General features: G+C 43.3%; 1 long non-coding RNA gene across 1 annotated transcript in view; it reads right to left on the bottom strand.

Moving 5' to 3' along the window:
• The window catches only part of LOC126092174 (uncharacterized), a 105,552-nt gene that overhangs the window by 15,264 nt on the left and 75,198 nt on the right, over nt 1–15,090 (bottom strand). Inside the window, exon 3 of the long non-coding RNA XR_007521308.1 lies at nt 14,587–14,816. This is a non-coding gene — a long non-coding RNA (uncharacterized LOC126092174). The remainder of the gene's footprint in view (nt 1–14,586; nt 14,817–15,090) is intronic.

Here is a 15,090-nt window from a genome sequence, read left to right as displayed (position 1 = left end):
ATCATCATGATGCTGTAAACAGAACCTGGATTTATCCGAAAAATGACGTTTTGCCATTCGTGCACCCAGGTTTGTTGTCGAGTACACCATCGCAGGCGCTCCTGTCTGTGATGCAGCGTCAAGGGTAACCGCAGCCGTGGTCTCCGAGCTGATAGTCCATGCTGCTGCAAACGTCGTCGAACTGTTCGTGAAGATGGTTGTTGTCTTGCAAACGTCCCCATCTGATGACTCAGGAGTCGAGACGTGGCTGCACGATCCGTTACAGCCAAGCGGATAAGATGCCTGTCATCTCGACTGCAAGTGATACGAGGCCGTTGGCATCCAGCACGGCATTCCGTATTACCCTCCTGAACCCACCTATTCCATATTCTGCTAACAGTCATTGGATCTCGACGAACGCGAGCAGCAATATCGAGATACGATAAACCGCAATCGCGACAGGCTACAATCCGACCTTTATCGAAGTCGGAAACGTGATGGTACGCATTTCTCCTCCTTACACGAGGCATCACAACAACGTTTCACCAGGCAACGCCGGTCAGTTGCTGTTTGTGTATGAGAAATCGGTTGGAAACGTTCCTCATGTCAGCACGTTGTAGGTGTCGCCACCGGCGCCAACCTCCTGCGAATGCTCTGAAAAGCTAATCATTTGCATATTACATCATCTTCTTCCTGTCGGTTAAATATCGCGTCTGTAGCACGTCATTTTCGTGGTGTAGCAATTTTAATGGCCAGTAGTGGACATTGAAGTGTTAAATTGAAGCTGCAAAACCATACTTTTCTCGATCAACAACATTGTTTTCCACAATACGGTCAAATACACACTGATAAGCCAAAACATTATGACCACTGCGCACCGCGATGTTTGATGCCGCCTATTGGCATTCGGGGCATTTCATGCGGTGAAAAATGTAAGAGGAGCAGACACAGACAGGGGGGAGGGGTAATTGTGGGCTTCAAATGGAAAAATTCATTGAGCTCGATGCTGGTGCACGCACAAGTGTTTCGGAGAACACCGTTCATCGTACACATTGAGCTCCACTGCAGACCACCCGTACGTGTTGACATGTTGACAACGACATCGTCAATTACGACTGCAGTGGGTAGGGGACAACCGGGATTCGATCAGTCCATCAACGAAAACGTGTCGGCTCTTCGGGCGAATCATACACTCCTGGAAATTGAAATAAGAACACCGTGAATTCATTGTCCCAGGAAGGGGAAACTTTATTGACACATTCCTGGGGTCAGATACATCACATGATCACACTGACAGAACCACAGGCACATAGACACAGGCAACAGAGCATGCACAATGTCGGCACTAGTACAGTGTATATCCACCTCTCGCAGCAATGCAGGCTGCTATTCTCCCATGGAGACGATCGTAGAGATGCTGGATGTAGTCCTGTGGAACGGCTTGCCATGCCATTTCCACCTGGCGCCTCAGTTGGACCAGCGTTCGTGCTGGGCGTGCAGACCGCGTGAGACGACGCTTCATCCAGCCCCAAAGATGCTCAATGGGGGACAGATCCGGAGATCTTGCTGGCCAGGGTAGTTGACTTACACCTTCTAGAGCACGTTGGGTGGCACGGGATACATGCGGACGAGCATTGTCCTGTTGGAACAGCAAGTTCCCTTGCCGGTCTAGGAATGGTAGAACGATGGGTTCGATGACGGTTTGGATGTACCGTGCACTATTCAGTGTCCCCTCGACGATCACCAGTGGTGTACGGCCAGTGTAGGAGATCGCTCCCCACACCATGATGCCGGGTGTTGGCCCTGTGTGCCTCGGTCGTATGCAGTCCTGATTGTGGCGCTCACCTGCACGGCGCCAAACACGCATACGACCATCATTGGCACCAAGGCAGAAGCGACTCTCATCGCTGAAGACGACACGTCTCCATTCGTCCCTCCATTCACGCCTATCGCGACACCACTGGAGGCGGGCTGCACGATGTTGGGGAGTGAGCGGAAGACGGCCTAACGGTGTACGGGACCGTAGCCCAGCTTCATGGAGACGGTTGCGAATGGTCCTCGCCGATACCCCAGGAGCAACAGTGTCCCTAATTTGCTGGGAAGTGGCGGTGCGGTCCCCTACGGCACTGCGTAGGATCCTACGGTCTTGGCGTGCATCCGTGCGTCGCTGCGGTCCGGTCCCAGGTCGACGGGCACGTGCACCTTCCGCCGACCACTGGCGACAACATCGATGTACTGTGGAGACCTCACGCCCCACGTGTTGAGCAATTCGGCGGTACGTCCACCCGGCTTCCCGCATGCCCACTATACGCCCTCGCTCAAAGTCCGTCAACTGCACATACGGTTCACGTCCACGCTGTCGCGGCATGCTACCAGTGTTAAAGACTGCGATGGAGCTCCGTATGCCACGGCAAACTGGCTGACACTGACGGCGGCGGTGCACAAATGCTGCGCAGCTAGCGCCATTCGACGGCCAACACCGCGGTTCCTGGTGTGTCCGCTGTGCCGTGCGTGTGATCATTGCTTGTACAGCCCTCTCGCTGTGTCCGGAGCAAGTATGGTGGGTCTGACACACCGGTGTCAATGTGTTCTTTTTTCCATTTCCAGGAGTGTATTTTTGCTACACTAGGTTGATGGTGACCCCCACAAACGCCGTGATCGAGGCGAACGGCGGCTCGTAGCGTGCAGCGCGCCACGGACGCAAGCTGGTGATAGCTGTATTATGCTGTGGAAGACATTCACTTGCGCTTGCATGGGACCGGTAGTTGTAATCGAAGACCCGCTGAAAAATGCGAATCACATGCATCCTTTCAAGCTAGACGTTTTCCCCAACAGAAAAGTTATCTTTCGCCTGTGTCTCGGAACCAGAACCGTGCTGCAGTGGTTTGTGGAGAATTATAGCTAACTCACGTTGATGTCTCGGTGGCCAAGTTTGCTATCGGTTGCCATCACCGCGTACCCAAATCATAGACCAGTTGTTTATTATAACATGATCTGTGCGTAGACATCTAATGTCACATACCTTCACAAACGTACCAACGAACTGTCGGATCCCTGATTCGCATAATAAGTGATGTATTTTGTTCAAAAGACGGACAAGCAAGCTGTTACGCAGGTTGTAATAATGTTTTGGCTCTTGATTGTAGATATTACCGAATTATGATTGGGTCCCACAAACAATGTTAAGAAAAAGAGGAAATGTATTGCATAGCTTAAACTATCCCCTCTTAATTCTTTAAGTACAGTTCATACATAATGTGCATTAGAAGAGAAATTGGAAATCTAATGGGTCCAAGTCAGAAAACGAGAATTGAAATACATAATGAAAAAAACTTCCAACAGACGAGAAATATACAGGGTTATTACAAATGATTGAAGCGATTTCACAGCTCTACGATAACTTTATTATTTGAGATATTTTCACAATGCTTTGCACACACATACAAAAACTCAAAAAGTTTTTTTAGGCATTCACAAATGTTCGATATGTGCCCCTTTAATGATTCGGCAGACATCAAGCCGATAATCAAGTTCCTCCCACACTCGGCGCAGCATGTCCCCATCAATGAGTTCGAAAGCATCGTTGATGCGAGCTCGCAGTTCTGGCACGTTTCTTGGTAGAGGAGGTTTAAACACTGAATCTTTCACACAACCCCACAGAAAGAAATCGCGTGGGGTTAAGTCGGGAGAGCGTGGAGGCCATGATATGAATTGCTGATCATGATCTCCACCACGACCGATCCATCGGTTTTCCAATCTCCTGTTTAAGAAATGCCGAACATCATGATGAAAGTGCGGTGGAGCACCATCCTGTTGAAAGATGAAGTCGGCGCTGTCGGTCTCCAGTTCTGGCATGAGCCAATTTTCCGCGGGCTACGCGTGAAACTTGCCCGCACGCGTTCCACCGTTTCTTCGCTCACTGCAGGCCGACCCGTTGATTTCCACTTACAGAGGCATCCAGAAGCTTTAAACTGCGTATACCATCGCCGAATGGAGTTATCAGTTGGTGGATCTTTGTTGACTTCGTCCTGAAGTGTCGTTGCACTGTTATGACTGACTGATATCAGTGCATTTCATGCACGACATACGCTTTCTCGGCTCCTGTCGCCATTTTGTCTCACTGCGCTCTGACGGCAGAAACCTGAAGTGCGGCTTCAGCCGAACAAAACTTTATGAGTTTTTCTATGTATCTGTAGTGTGTCGTGACCATATGTCAATGAATGGAGCTACAGTGAATTTATGAAATCGCTTCAATCATTTGTAATAGCCCTGTAAGATACTGCTTGAAACAAGAGCAGTCCTTTGCAGATGTGCTAGCATGGCTTACAAATTAACTGGGACCGTAGTGTATGGAAAAATCTAGACACAAAAGGAAATACAAGATATCTACATTGACTGTAAATACGAATGGAAACTGACCATGAATTGAAGTTTCTCCTGCAATTAAGTCTTTTGGGGTGTAGAGTAACATTGAGAATACAAAAAGAAATAATCTTGTTCCTTGTTTTAATATGCAAGAATGGTTGTATTGTAGAAATCAGATAACAAATGAAAAAGTGCAACCATCCAATAAAAAAAAAATTCTGTATCACCAAGTAATCATTCATTCATTTCCGTGTCCGGTCAGCATTTCCAGAAGGTAGCAACTCCGATGGCCTTGTTGTCTCCCTCGATCAGGTCCTGTGTTGTGCGGGGTTGTTCAAGTTGAGGACAAATTAGCAGGTGGGTCGGGTCTCGTGTTGTCCCGCACTCGCAGGATGTATCTCCATCAACGGGAAGAATGCCCCCATTTTCTCATGTTCGTCTTGCAAAGAGGAACGCCCACCCTAAGACGATTGAGCGATCTCCAAATAGGGTAGGGAAAAATAGGAGCTAGCATTTCTTTTACAGGGATATCAGGTGGTAGCTTGCTCTTCCACCTGGTGATGCGATTTGACTCTGGTGTTCCCTCTAGTGGTTGAGTCTTGGCGATGAACCTCTTTCTCGACTGACTACAGCCTGATAGTCATACAGTGGATGTCGGGGACCATGAGTTTGCTCAGCCCTCTCTACATCAGCAGCAACAGCCCTTCTAATAGTGGTGGGAGCTATTCCAACAATCGGGTGGATTTTATCTACTGGAGTTGGCTTCATACATCCCGACAAGATTCAGACGGTCTCATTGAATGCAACATCAACCTGTTTGGTGTGAGTGGATGCACTCAACACAGGCGAACCATAATCTGCAGCGGACGCACACAAAGCAAGAGCCGAAATTCTCAGGATGTGGGGACTTGCTCCCCAGACAGTGGACGTGAGTTCCTCAAGATGTTATTCCATGAACTAACTTTCACCCTGGCGTTATGGCAATGTTTCTTGAAGGACAGAGTTCGATCAAGGGTAACAGCCAGATATACTGGTGTTCAACAATGCTCCAGTTGTTTGCCTTGCCGTGTAAAGTACATTTCCCGCCAAGCTTCTCGATTCTTCAAGTGAAATACGCACACCTGAGTTTTGTTGGGATTTGGCCTTAGATTATTGGCTTTGTAGTAGGAGCCAAGTGTATCTAGCGCAGAAGTCAACGTTTCCTTCGACTGTCAAAATTTTATCAGCGAATTGTAGAAGTACTCGTAACAAAGTTCCCGAATTTACTGCTCTCCATGAAAGTTCTCACGCTCAAATTATTCTCGGGACCGAGAGCTGGCTGTAACCCGAAGTGGAAAACTCAAAGTTTTGAAGACCTTGAAACAGTGGCATAACAGTGATACTGGGCAAAAATTTTTAGGGTCGTTTGGTTCCTTACGAGGCTTAAGTAGTACAACCACACGAGCTAATCCAGTGTAGTTTTATACATGTATCACACTGTATTAATAATGTGGAGTCATGTCTCATACACGCATATCGTTTGTATAAAAAATAAATTTTTTATTTATTTATGTTTTACAGTTTTATATATGCTTTTAGCAGTTTCAATGATGCGTGAATGTGGTCTAAAGTGAATCTGTAGATCACTATTTTATTGATGGACGCTGTACGAACTAGTGTGAGAAATTTTAGAACAGTGTGAATGCAGACGATGGGGAATTTTTCTATCATAATATGTTAAGTAAGTTTATGGTAAAAGGAAAGCTAATTCCAGTGTAAATGAAAATAGTTAATAACGTAAAGTATAAACAAGACATCAGGATGTTAAGAATTTATTTCGGGAAAAAGTTCAGTTCGAAAGTGTGTTATTTGTTGATTGGTTAGTCATGAAAAGCGCGGAATAACGCGGGAGAATAATATTTTTCTGATGGCATTATAGAAAACTGAGAAGTCAGAACGGAGTATTTTCCGCGCGTCTTTTCTCTTGGAGATAGAGAAAACTTACAGCAATCTAAAGTAGTCGGAGCCCAGCCTTTCAATGGTGCGGTCGTGTGTAGTATTAGCTCCGAAGGAAGTTATAATTTTCCGGTTTTAGTTTCAGAAGTGTTTTAAAGTGAAGGCATATTCATTCTTGTGTGTTTTTTAAAGTGAAGGCATATTTATTCTGGTGATTTTTTTAGAAAGTACAGATTTTTTAAAGTAATTTTGTGTATGAGAAATACAGTAATTCCGCGTGATATACTGAGCAGATCGGTGAGTAAAAACTTGAATGCATTAGACACTGACAAACTTAATAGTATGGCGAGCATTTTCATTTAAGAGCAGTTCGTGCTTAGTAGCTGTTCAGTTTTCGGGAAATACATTACGATAAACTTGCTAACGTGAATGAAAGGGTATGTGCATGACTGTCTTACGTAAGATTAGCACGGACTTGGCAGTGAATGTGTACATTATCAAGGTTCAGAATATACCGAAGTTTTGCCAGTATTTCTACCTTTCATTCAAAATTAAGATCTTTTCGCGATTCTTGGAATAGTTACGTTGTATGCAGCCTGGTACGATATGCAGTACGGTAGGTTTCTGCTCGGCTTTCCTACTTGCGATCTACTGCAACGAATTCACAGGTAGGTGCAGAAATAGACGAAAGGAAGAGCGCCGCCGCAATTACGTTGCAAGGCATCGCAGATATGCTCAATAATGTTCATGTCTGGGGAGTTTGGTGGCCAGCCGAGGCATTTACACTCACAAGAGTTTTCCTGGTGCCACTCTGCACCAATTGTGGACGTGTGGAGCGTCGCATTGTCCTGCTGGAATTGTCCGTGTCCGTCGGAATGCACAATGGACACGAACGGATGCAGGTGATCAGACAGGATGCTTAGGTACATGTCATAGGTCAGAGTCGTAGCTAAACGTATCAGGGATCCCATACCACTCCAACTGCACACGCCTCGTGCCATTACAGAGCCTCCACCAACTTGAACAGCCCCCTCCTGACATCCTGGGTCCATGTATTCATGAGGTTGTGTTCATCGCGTACGCGTCCATCTGCACGATGCAATTTGAAACAAGACTCATCCGACCAGGCAAAATGTTTCGAGTCATCACAGTGCAATGTCGCTGCTGACGGGCCCAGGCGAGGTGTAAAGCTGCAGTCATCGATGGTACACGAGTGGACCTGCGGCTCCGAAAGCCCATATCGATGATGTTTGGTTGAATAGTTCGCACGATGACACTTGTTGATGGCCCATCACTGAAATCTGCAGCAATCTGCGGAAGGGTTGCTCTTCTGTCACACTGAACGATTCTCTTGAGTCATCGTTTGTCCCGTTCTTCTACGATATTTCTCCGGTGTCGCAAATTTTCTGTTTTAGCGGATTCCTATATTCACGGTACACTCGAGAAACGGTCGTACGGGAAAATCCTCACTTAATCGCTACCGCGGAGATGCTGTGTCTCGTCTCTCGTGCGCCGACTATAACAGCACACTGAAAGTCACTTAAATCTCGATAACCTGCCATTGTAGCAGCAGTAACGGATGTAACAACTGCGCCAGACGCTTGTTGTTTTATACACGCATTGCCGGTCGCAGCGCCGTGTTCTGCCTGCTTACATATCTCTGAATTTGAATACGCACACCTGTACCAGTTTCTTTGGCGCTTCAGAGAAAACAGGTAAGTGGGTCTAAGGCTTCCATTCAGTCCCCTGTTGGTTAGTCTGGTGTGGCAGCTGAAGATAGCAAAACGAAAGTCCAAGTTTTAAACTTCAAGTTCAAGAAATCGTTCATCCAAGAGAATGTGAGACACATACAGTCGTCTGATCATCGAACAGACTCCCGTGTGGAAGACATAGCAATAAGCATCCCTGGCGTAGAGAAACAGCTGAAGGAGTTGGACACAAATATGGCACCAAGTGCGGATGGAGTCCCAATTCGGTTTTTCAAAGAGTACTCTAAGGCATTGGCCCCTCACTTTGCTTGCATTTATCGCGAATCTCTTGCCCAGCGCGAAGTCCCAAGCGACTGGAAAAACCACAGGTGACTCCTGTATATAGGAAATTACAGACCAATATCTATAACTTCGGTTTGCTGCAGAATTCTTGAGTATATTCTCAGCTCGAAAATAACAAAACTGCTTGAGAACGAGAAGCTTATGTCCACAAATCAGCAAGGTTTTAGAAAGCATCGCTCGTGCTCAACTCAGCTTGCCATTCTGTCACATGGTATACTGTGAAGTATGGATTAAGGGCAACTGGCAGTTTCCATATTTCTAGATTTTCAGAAAGCGTTTGACACAGTGTCCCACTGCAGGCTGTCAAAGGAGGTAAGAGTATATGGAACAGGTTCACGGATATGTGAGTGGCTCGAAGCCTTCGTAAGTGACATAGCCCAGTATGTACTCCTCGACAGTGACAAGGGTGTCGTCAACAGTGCCCCCGGGAAGTGTAATAGAACCAGTGTTGTTCTATACATAAATTATTTGGCGGACAGGGTCGGCAGCAACCTACGATGATTTGCTGATCATACTGTAGTGTACGATAAGACGTCGCTGCTGAGTGACTGTAGGACGATACAAGATGACTTACACAACATTTCTAGTTGGTGTCATGAATGGCAGCTAGCTCTAAACGTGGAAAAAAGTAAGTTAATGCGGTTGAGTAGGGGAAACACGCCCGTAATATTAGGATACAGATTATTGGCCTGCTTGACACAGTCACGTCATTGAAATATTTGGGCGTAACGTTGCAAAGCGATATGAAATAGAACAGGCATGTGAGGATTGCGGTAGGAAAGGCGAATGTTCGACCTCGACTTATGGGGAGAATTCCAGGAAAGTGTGTTTTTTTTTTGTAAAGCAGACCACATATAGGGCGCCAGTGTGATCTATTCTTGAGTACTGCTGGAGTGTTTGGGATCCGTACCAACCAGATTAAAGGAAGACATCGAAGAAGTTCTGAGGCGGGCTGCTAGATTTGTTACATACAAGTGTTACCGAGATTCTTCGGGAGCTGAAATGGGGAAATGTGGAGAGAAGTGTCTTTCCGAGGGACACTACTGAAAAAATTTAGAGAACCGGCATTTGAAGCTGACTGCAGAACGATTCTTTTGCCTCCAACATACAATGTGCGTAAGGATCACGAATATAAGATACCAAAAATCAGGGTTCATACGGATGCGTATAGATAGTCGTTTCTATTTGCGCCGTTAGGTGAATTGCGGAGTAGCTATAAGTCTTCTGACTGGTTTGGTGCGGCCCACCATTAATCCCTCTCCTGTGCCAACCTCTTAATCTCAGAGTATCACTTGCAACCTACGTCCTGAATTATTTGCTGGATATATTCCAATCTCTATCTTCCTCTACAGCTCCCTCTAGTGCCATGGAAGCTGTTCCCTGATATCTTAACAGATGTCCTACCGTCCTGTCCCTTCTTTTTGTCAATGTTTTCCATATTTTCCTTTCCTCGTCGATTGCGCACAGAACCTCCTCATTCCTTACCTTATCAGTCCACTTAATTTTCAACATTATTCTTTAGCACCACATCTCAAACGCTTCGGTTCTCTTCTGTTCCGATTTTGCCACAGACCATGATTCACTTTCACACAATGCTGTGCTCCAGACGTACTTTCTCACAAATTTGTTCATCAAATTAAGGTCTATGTTTGATACTAGCCGACTTCCCGTTTTCCAGAATGCCCTTTTTGCTAGTGATAGTCTGCTTTTGATGTCCTCCTTGCTCCGTCTGTCACTGGTTATTTTGCTGCCTTCATGATCACCAATCCTGATGTTAAGTTTCTCACTGTTCTCATTTCTGCTACTTCTCATTATTTTCGACTTTCTTCGATTTACTCTCAATTCGTATTACGTACTCATTAGACTGTTTATTCTATTTAACACATTCTGTAATTCTTCTTCACTTTCACTGAGGATAGCAATGTCATCAGTGAATCTTATCATTGATAATTTTTCATCCTGAATTTTAATTCCACTCTTGAATCTTTCTTTTATTTCCGTTATTACTTCGTCGATGTATAGATTGAGCAGTAGAGGCGAAAGATTACAGCCTTGTGTTACACCCTATTTAATATATAGAGACGTAATAAGGGAAATATTATAATATTGGATAATAAACACATGTTGTAATCGGTAAAAGGAGTATTAATTTTATTCTTCTCGTATACAAAACTTATTATTACATTCTTTTTCATCTTTTACACAACCGTTCACCATGTTGTAATATTTAGAATAAGTAGTAGATATAAGAGGGAGACGAGTCCACTTAACTATACTTCAATGAATATATAACAGAAAAAATTTCGTCCACATTCTCTAAAAGTACAAGGTGGTACTTGACAGTAGCGAATTATTAAGATGTCAAAATTATGCGTTAAAAATATATCTCTCGTCGGTTCGAACTCGAAACCAGTGGCTCTGATGTTTCAAGGTGTACTAATTGTTTAGTTATTTTAGATTGACACTCTAATGTAATATATTTCAAATAATTCCTTAGATTACCTTAGATAATCACTTGATAAATAAATTTACTGAAGTTCTTTCAATTACAATGGGTATAAATATGTGGTTTGCTCCACAAATTTCTGAACATTGGCCGAAAAATAGTCCACGTCGGTTTACTGTAAATGTTCCTTGATTTAGTCGACCTGGTGTGCATCAATTTTAACCCCTAGAGCAGGTACTGCTCATGAATGAAGAACATCTGATGCTCTTGTTAATACTCGTACCTCTGTATTTATTGGTAGAATTGTTCGGTTATCTACGTCTAGAAGTCGAAAGCCGTCGTTTTCTAAATCTTGTTCTGGTGTTATGTAGGTGTCAAATTCTACGTATATGAAGTCTGAATATTCATACCTTCAGTACCATTGTCGTCCAGTTGTTTTGATTGTGATTATTGCATCTACTGAATCATCAAGTAATTAGAGTAGTCGTAGTGAAGGAAGGGCAATAAAAATTAGGGTAATTGCTGGTAGTGCTGTTCAGATGGTTTCAATTAAATGTCCATGAAGTATGTATAAGCAATAAATAATATATAACTTAGGGCGTAACCTACAATTACTGTAATTAATAATAATACGACCATAGTATGATCATGGAAGAATGATAGTTGCTCCATTAATGGTGAAGCTCCATCTTGAAGGGATACATTTGATCATGTTGCCATTAAATGTTTTTCTAATAAAAGGTCAAACCTTTATTTGTAGAGCTTAAATCTACTGCACTAATCTGCCATATTAGAATCTAGAGATTAATGGTAATTCTGAGTAACTGTGTTCTGCAGGTGAGTTATTCTGTAGTCATTCTGTTGATCTTTTTATATTAGCTCCACATATAATTGCTCGGTTTGCAATCATTCTTTCTCATATGATTAGAATGAATATAAAAATTCCTACAATAGAGATTGTAGATCCAATTCTTGATACTACATTTCATGATGTATATGCGTCTGGGTAGTCTGAATATCGTCGTGGTATTCCTGCTAACCCTAAGAAGCGTTGAGGGGAGAATGTTAAGTTTACTCCAATAAATATAATTGTGAACTGGATTTTTAATCATATATTGTTTATAGTTAATCCTGTAAATAGTGGGTACCATTGAATAACACCTCCAATAATTGCAAATACTGCTCCTATAGATAGGACATAATGGAAGTGGGCTACTACATAATATGTGTCACGTAATACAATATCAAATGATGAGTTTGCTAGTACTAATCCTGTTAATCTAGCAATTGTAAATAGGAACATAAATCCTAGAGCTCATAATAATGGTGGGTTAAACTTGAATTTAGTTCCATATAATGTAGCTAGTCATCTGAATACCGTAATTCCTGTAGGTACAGCAATAATTATTATTGCTGATGTGAAGTATGCTCGCGTGTCAACATCCATTCCTACTGTAAATATATGGTGTGCTCATACAATATGATAATATGGCGTAAATTATACCTAACGTTCCAAATGATTCAATTTTTCCTCTTTCTTGACATACGATGTGTGAAATAATACCAAATCTGGGTAAAATTAGAATGTAAACTTCTGGGTGCCCAAAGAATCAGAACAGGTGTTGATATACAATTGGATCTCATCTTCCCGCAGGGTCAAAGAACGATATATTTAGGTTTCGGTCTGTTAATAATATAGTAATAGCTCCTGCTAAAACTGGAAGTGAAAGAAGAAGGGCTGTAATGGTTCAAATGGCTCTGAGCACTATGGGACTTAACATCTGTGGTCATCAGTCCCCTAGAACTTAGAACTACTTAAACCTAACTAACCTAAGGACATCACACACATCCATGCCCGAGGAAGGATTCTAACCTGCGACCGTAGCGGTAACGCGGTTCCAGACTGAAGGGCCTAGAACCGTACGGCCACCCGGCCGGCAAGGGCTGTAATAGCTACAGACCAAACAAATAAAGGTGTTTGGTCTAAAGTTATGCTTTCTGATCGTATATTAATTGCTGTTGTAATAAAGTTTACTGCACCAAGAATTGATGATACACCTGCTAAGTGTAGTGAAAAATGGCTAGATCTACAGATGCACCCCCGTGAGCAATAGCTCCTGCTAGCGGGGGGTAAACTGTTCATGCTGTACCAGCACCGTTATCTACTGTAGAAGATGTAAGAAGAGGGGTTAATGAGGGTGGTAGTAGTCAAAACTTTATATTATTTATTCGTGGGAATGCTATATGCGAATCGTGTGTCAAAACCGATTCCTGTAACAAATTAATTTACGATTCCAGATAGTTATGTCTTTAAAAATAAACAGACATAATTCGGATAGTTTACTACATACTTCGCTATATTATAGCTAAACAGTTGTAACAAACTACTCTGCTGGCATTATAATCTTTTTTCGAACGCGTTAAGGTTATGTGCTGCAGTGCTACATCCATTATAAATTACAACTGCATCTGTGTATGTTGCATGGAAACAAAACAGCAACGGTAAATGCATGATTTAAAGTAAAAAAAAATTCTCAATCTACTTCTTTAAAAATCGTGCCGTTTTTGTTTTTTGTAGGTAGAGGAAACGGAGGTAAGGCAGCATTGATCAGAAAATAATGACGAGGGGAATACTTCACTTCGCTTCTTGTCGACGATGGCTACGGAGAGGTAACTGGCTAATCAGTCAATGATATCTTTGTGGGATCAAAATCATCACAAACGTTACAAATAGATTGGACTTTCCCGTACGTGTCGTTGTGCTGATACTGATGTAACGTGTCAAGTTAAAGAAAAATATATATACGAGAGTTCGAACATAAATAGTGGCAACTATTTATTCACAACCGATACAAAAGAGTTACACGTTTGCACCTGTTACTGTCCTTCAAAGCAGTTACCAGCGTTGTGTAGAACCTGTTGCCAGCGATGTAGAAGGCGTAGTATACCGTTAGCAGAGCCTGTTCTGTTGATGGTGCGAATGGAGCGGTCTACTGCCTGTTGAATCTCTGGAACAGTTCTGAAACGAATGCCACGAAGTAGTTCCTTCATCTTCGGAATCAAATCAAAGTCACAAGGACTTAAGTCCAGGCAGTATGGTGGATGGCACAGTACTTCCCAGTCCCATCGACCGAACAGAGCAGCCACAGCTTGCGCTATGTGCCCCCGCGCATTGTCGTACAAAATGATGGGTGGGTTGTGCAGAAAGTGTCACCGCTTCTTTCGCAAAGCTGTTCGCAGCTGATGCTCCACAAACGAACCGTAATACGACCTACATAGGGAGGAACGATCATCGTAATAAGACAGGGAAACTAAGAGCTCGCACGGAAAGATATGGGTGTTTTTGTTTTCTGCGCGATATACGAGATTGGAATAATGGAGAATTGTGAAGGTGGTTCGATGAACCCTCAGCCAGGCACTTAATGTGATTTGCAGAGTATCCATGTAGATGTAGTAGAGTATCCATGTAAATGTAACTGTAGATACATCATTACAATAAAGAATAGAGTAGTCCAAGCTGGGTTATAGATTATAATGATAACGATAAGCAACCCTAACCATGCAGGATGTCTCATCCAATAGGAAAATAGCCTACTGTTTATACATTACCCAACTGACCGATTGGAAGGGGGCAGGGGGAGGGGGAATGGGAGGATGGAGGTGGTTTCATAAAAATTGCAACATTGTGAGAGCATGCTTGTCTCTGCGCCACAGCTGTCCCCAACATAGGCAACCAGAAACTGCCTGCACCCAGACGCAGTTATTTCCCTTACTTATTACCTATTGATTAATAAAATGAAAGCAACTTACCGTACCACTTACAGCTTACAAAATTTTTCCTGATTTCCGCTGCAACTTCGGCCCAAGCTTTTTTTGTTTTTTCAGAATCGTCTCCAAGTCCTTTTATCCACAGTACCTCCCGTTTTTCTACTTCTGCTATCAATTTTTTAGTAATTAAATCTTGGATCTCCTTCGTAGCGGTACTCATGATTTCTTGGAACTAAGGGCAGCAGTCACTGGCGACCAGCACAGGGAATCACCTGGAATTGGTTACAAACTGGTTACTAACGAGTTTTTAGTTCTGAAACGCCATGTCGGGCTTCATATTACAATCAAACGAGAAGTGAATCCCAAACCAATCCCCGCCATTAACCAGTTGCTTTTGAGTAGCTCTGTGAAAGAAATGTTCTGGTACACATTGTTTTACTGTTTCTCAAAATATTCGCCTTTAAAATATGTGTAATATCATATGTTTCCAAACTCTGGAAACATTTTATATACGTTGATGTGGGTGATGAAATGTGCTGTCAGGCA

The sequence above is a fragment of the Schistocerca cancellata genome, chromosome 7, assembly GCF_023864275.1.
Source record: "Schistocerca cancellata isolate TAMUIC-IGC-003103 chromosome 7, iqSchCanc2.1, whole genome shotgun sequence".
Taxonomy (NCBI): Eukaryota; Metazoa; Arthropoda; class Insecta; order Orthoptera; family Acrididae; genus Schistocerca; species Schistocerca cancellata.
The sequence above is the reverse complement of the archived record's forward strand: the minus strand, read 5'-3'. Positions and strand labels throughout refer to the sequence as shown.